Genomic DNA, 6000 nt, shown 5'->3' with positions numbered 1-6000 from the left:
TGATTTACTCACGTATAATCAGCAGTCTGGATGGGAGCGGGAGCCGCAGACCGTTGGATTGTCTGGGTTCCTGAATTAACACTGTGTTCGCTCTTAAATACTATCATTTTCCACCAATCCTAGCACATTCTAATAATACGTTTGGTCCAATCCGGTTGGTTTTCTGGGAGGCGATACCCAATCGATCTCCTGTGTGGGTGTGTGGGCCTGTTCCTGCATCAGAGGGGGGCTCATGGCCCCCGTCGGCTGTGGCTTCTTGATGAGCACAGAGTTAACCCTAAAACCTTTTCTATATTTGTAGCTTTTAATGTAATTAGTTACATATGTATTCAGCATTTAACCCATGTGGAGTTTATCTATATTTTAATACTAGATTTCCTATATTAAGTATCACAAGCCTGCTTTTTCCCAGACTAAATTTATAGTTCTAAGGTTTAGGTTTTTAGCAAGCTTTACAACCAGAGTGAAGTAACATTATTACTTAAATAACCAGTTTGACGTTCTATAATGATATTAAAATCTAATTTGATCTAATACCTCAGATAGATTAATATGATATAGTTATTATTCCAATATTGTTTTTCATTCTAATCTAGTATAATGTAATTATATTTTCCTTAGCCAGTTTGTGACCTCTGATCTCTGTTAGACCAGCTGTCTCTGCTCCTAGTGGGGTGTGACCTTTTACTCCCTTTGTTCTAACGCTGATTACATCTGTTAGAGTGGGGGGTTTCATGTGGACTCAAACAGATTCTGTCACGCTAGTATCCGCTCCTTGTCTTTAGCACTGAAAATCCATTTTGCTGTTAAAAAGGTACACCTCCTTTTGCATTTATGGCTTTTTAATATTCACACATATTAGTTATGAAATTCACAGTCAATGTTACCACACTATTAAACCCAATAATACACGAGACCCTCTTCTTGGGACCAAGTAAGGTTTAGTCGATAATCCAATGTACAGTTACCTCCCACCCTACAGAAGGTTAACCCTTTCACTACCACACTACAGACGGAATGGGTTAATGATGTCTGTTTAACTGTGTGACTGTGAAGCATGGTGTTGCTGGAAAATAAATATATACTCTGTGAATCTTCCCTGGTTAAATGAAGGTTAAATAAAATCTGATGAATGTATCCTGTATGTAACTGAGGGGTACAATTCCCTGACTGTATTAATAAGTATGGTATCATTAAACCACTACTGCTTTATGTACATTACTATTGGCCATACAGTACACATGTATATGAGATGAACACATCCACAATAACACGGTTTCACACAAATACTCGTTTAGAAGAATATTTATTAGCAGCACGAAGATTATCTTACATTACTTTACTTATCAAGATTGAGAATTGCGCTTGTAAGGCGAAGAATGTGCATGAATAGGTCAAGAGCGTAAATCCATGAGCATATTACGCAGGAGATAATTAATACAACCTGTATCATAAGAATTATATATGGTACACTAGTAGATCAGCTGGAGATACTAAAGGGGTCCCTCCGGTTGTAAGCCAGCAGGGGGGAGGATTTGTCGGTAGCAGAAAGTCTGGGTCAACGAGGAATAAGGAGACTCCAGGTACAGGAGACAGTGCAATAATCCCTTGATCGGCAGACGAAAGCAGCAGCTATAATCCAAGTATGCGCGACAGCATAGGTAAAAGCCAGCCAGCCTCTCCTAGAGACGGGCTCAAGTGATGCTCCTCACGGGTAAATCCCACACAGCAGCAGGTAGACGATTCTCCGCTCCAACAGCCAGAGGACCAAATCAATATAATCCAGCCGGAAAAGGCTCTGCATTCACCGGTGTAGATTCTCCTGTGCACGGTACTTCACATTTAACTAGGTCGAACTTGACGTTATTACACTAAGCTCTGACACTTTTACTATCCTATTCGCACGCGGTTATAAGTGCTCTATTTAGACGCAAGGTTGCTCACTTCACTTGGTCGTTGACTCGTGATGAAGGCTTTACTAGTAAGGAACGAACGATACGTTGAACGAACGTTTTAGGATAAGACAAGACTACTGCTGTATCCACCTGCGACGTATTTATACGTACGGTGAATAATCTAGTGCCAACCTTATTTCTGTCTCGTATTCCTGCGCAAAGCCGGGCATGTACAGACATGTCTTAGCGGTGACTTTGAACTAGACATTGGGGGGTATGGCCGTGGCGCCTAGGGGATCGCTTCCAATAGGAGAACGAATATTATGGTCTGTCCTGTACCAGGTAAAGGGATATTCCGTGTATATGTACAAAGAATATACAAGGGATATCAAACGATATACAAATATTATACATGGGATCTCAGGCAATAAATATATATATTCGGTTTAATCTGACCCTTTGTAACAGCCGCCTCCTAATTAGTCCGCACCTAATTAGATAAGCAGAGACAGATTAACCGTCTTGTCCACTACTCAATGTCCGTTGTGAGGAGTAGGGCAATTCACAAAGTCAGTGGGTCATGGTCGTCATTAGGAGTGTCGGGGAGCCTTGGCAACTCTATCAGCCTCGCCACGGGTCGGGTGTATGTCCGCACCTGGACGAGCACTTCTGCCGCTCTGACCTTTCCGTCAGCACCAGGGATCACTTTGCTTACGCGGCCGGCCGGCCACGCAGCTAGGGGTAGTGACTGGTCTATGGTCATGACGACTGTGTCCACTTTTAAGTTGTCCCCGTCCTTGACCCGCTTCTGACGGGCTGGAAGGGATGGTAGGGGGGTTAGGAGGAAGCGGGCCTGTGACTGCTTTGATCTGTGCTTGGCTGCGCCTCCACCTCCTCCGTCTGTTTCTCTTGTTTGCTCTGTACCCCGTCTGAGGAGGGGCCGGTTCTGGCCGCCCCATCAAGGAGTCGCTTGGGGTGCTGGTTTCGAGGTCAGCTACGTCTGGAGTGCAGCTGAGGGGGGTGGAGTTCCGAACTCCCTCTTGTGCCCACGGTTCTCTCACAGGCCTCTCGCTTAATGTCAATAGCCTCTCAACGGGCTGTACGAGGGAGTGGCCGGTGTCGCTCGCCTTTGTGTGTAGGCAGCGTGTAGACGTGGGTTGACTGTCAAGTCCGTAGAGGGGGCCCTGGAGCGTCCACCCCAGTCGGGTCTGAACCGCGACTGGGCATCCTTTGTGTCCGATGTTGGCCACCTCAATTGGGAGAATGAGGTCCGCGTGGTCGGAGCCGATGAGCAGGGTCGGTGTGGCGCCATCGATAAGCGGTATAGGTAGTTGACGTAGGTGCACATACTTCGCCATCAGCTGTGGGATGGGGTAGGTGTACTGGGACAGGCCTATGTCGTGGCTGGTGAAGACGTTGGTAATACTATACTGCTTCTCTGGCTGGTCCACCGCTGCTATCTTGAAGGAGACCTTTTCACCCTTTATGGTCTTCTGGTCTCTTCTGATGGTGCGTATTGTCATGGTACCTTTGGCACCCCGCAGGCCCAACTGGGCTGCGGCGGAAGCGAGGAGGAGAGTCTTTTCAGACCCATCGTCCAGGACGGCGTAAGTGTCCAGGACCTTGTCCTCGTAGCTCAGGAGCACTCTGACCACTTTGATGAGCACTCGGGGGGTCCCGCTATGCTGGTCAATGTGGAGCACTCCTGTTGGTCGGTTGCTTTGGATCGTCTGGGGTGGTGCCGACTCGCGGTCGTCCGAGTAGCACCGTGACTCCCAGTGTCTGCTGTAGCAGTCGGTACAGTAGGGAGCGGTCTGGTGGATCTTTGGTACTGGTGCCACCGCCTCGGCCTGGTACATTACCGTGACGGGCCCACTTTGTTGTCCTGGCGGACGCCTGTTGATGTCATGCAGGACCTCCAAGTGGGCGCCGCCGCACCTGCTACACTTCTTCTTCAAGCGGCACTCAGCTGCCATGTGGCTGCGCGCGCAGCGGAAGCAGCGGCGGTGGTCTTTGATCCACTGACTCACCTCGTCCGTGGTCAGCTTCCCGAAAGTGTCGCATTGATACAGCCGATGTTCCCCTTCACAGTACTGGCATTCAATCTTCCACTCCTCTTTCGTCGAGGGGGTGTTGTGGTTCTTGTGCTGCGGTACTGATTCGGCTTGGTGCATAACGGTCACCGACCGGCGGTTATCATTTGATCCCCGAGGTCCTAGTCTTGGGCTTGGTCCACTCCATACGAACGTATCCAGTCGTAGGCTGCTGACCTCCCTGGCGAGGAAATCAGATAAGTCTAGGAGGGATGCCTCTGGGCCGTTGGGGTCACGGTGGTCTCTCTGCCGCCGAAAACGCTCTTGTCGGGCGGGAGGGAGCTTCTCTAATATCCTTTCTACATTAGAGTTAGCGTACAGTTCGTATATCCCTTTTTCCTTTTGGGACCCCAGCATCCCTACCAAGGACTGTACCTTGATAGAGAGGTCATCCAATGCTCTGTTGTCTCTGGCTGGGGGGAGACGGTCGATGTCTCTTATCTCTTGTATCACGTAGTCCCATATGCGTCCATAACGTTGGTCGAGGGCTACTAGAGCCGCGGTGTATGGGGTACTTGAGTTGGAATATGCCAGCGCTATATTATGCGCTCTGGGCACCTTCAGGTGCTTGAGGAGGATAGCATATTTGTACGTCTCGTCTGGGACGTCGGACAGCATAGTCTCTAAGCACATCCGTATTCCGTAGCTCTGTGTACTGTGCTCTGTCCTCGCGTGTAAAATCCGGGAACGTCGGTGTGCCAAGGTACGATGCCATGGATGGCTGACACATCGATGAGCGTTGGGGGAGAGGCCTCCTGGGCGAGTCTCCCCGTACGTGTCGTCGTGGGCTGGTACTTGGTGGGTACCGAAGCCCGGGTACCCAGGTGCTGTTCCTCGGGGCTGGCGGTGCGTCAAACTCACCCGTGAGTTGAGTCGGGGGTTTGTAGCGCAGTGACTCGGGGCTGACGTCTGGGCTGTACTGGGCCTCCTGGTCCAGAGTACGTTGCTGCTGGTCGGGGCTGTACTGGGCCTCCTGGTCCAGAGTACGTTGCTGCTGGTCGGCTTGACATTCCTCCTCTTCCTCTTCCTCTGCTAGGTCCTGGAGTCTTCTGTTCAGTCTCTCGGCGACGTCCGGTTCTTCCCGGTTGCTGGGTCTCGTATGGACCGGCCGGGGAGGGGGTTCGGAGACGTGGACAGGATCCTCCTGTTGGCGGGGTCCCGGGTCGCTTGGTCGGGTAGGGGAATGTGCCCTAGACCCTTGTCGTGATGATCTCCGGGAGCTCCGTGCGGAGAGAGGGGGTGTCGCCATGGCAATCAATTTGTCCATCGTCTGCGCCTGCAGCCGGTCGCGCTCTGCTTCGCGCTGGGCATGGGCGGCGTCGCGCACTGCTTCGCGCTGGGCATTGGCGGCGTCGCGCTGTGCATTGGCGCTGGCATGGGCAGCGTGGAGCTGTGCATTGGCGGCGTCGCGCTGTGCATTGGCGGCGGCGTGCTGTGCATTGGCGGCGGCGTGCTGTGCATCGGCGCGGCTTCTTTCAATGTTCTCTTCCGTCTGAAGGCGTCTGGTCTCCAGTCTTATGCGGTCGTCTTCACTCCTTTGTTGCGCCTGGAAGCGCTCTCGCTCGGTTGCAGCGTGTTCGCGCTCGCTGAGGGCTTGCGCTTGGAGTTGCGCGTGAAAGCGCTCTCGTTGGTCTGCAGCTTGTTCGCGCTCGCTCGTCTGTTGCGCTTGAAGTCGATCGCGTTCGGTGGAGGCTGCCAGGGTGGCGATGAATGCCTGCGCCAGCATCTTGTCCGCTTCGCTGGGGGAAGACACCGGCGGAGGTGATCGGCTTCTGGCAGTGCTCGTTGGAGATCCGTTCTCCTGTCGCGCTCCGAGGAGGTCCATCTCCTGGGTGTGCGTCTCTTCTGGTGGTGGGTCGGGTTCCGTCCCTGGAGGGCTTTCTTTATCCTGGAGCTCTCCGGGGACTACCTCGTTGACGTTGGCGGGGGGTAAAGTCATGTCAGGTCCCTCCTGGTCCCCCCCGTGAGCTTGGTCAGTTACGTTAGAACCCACTAGGGTCTCTACTGGCAGG

This window comes from Notolepis coatsorum (assembly GCF_963971535.1).
Source record: "Notolepis coatsorum genome assembly, chromosome: 7".
Classification (NCBI taxonomy): domain Eukaryota; kingdom Metazoa; phylum Chordata; class Actinopteri; order Aulopiformes; family Paralepididae; genus Notolepis; species Notolepis coatsorum.
The sequence above is the reverse complement of the archived record's forward strand: the minus strand, read 5'-3'. Positions refer to the sequence as shown.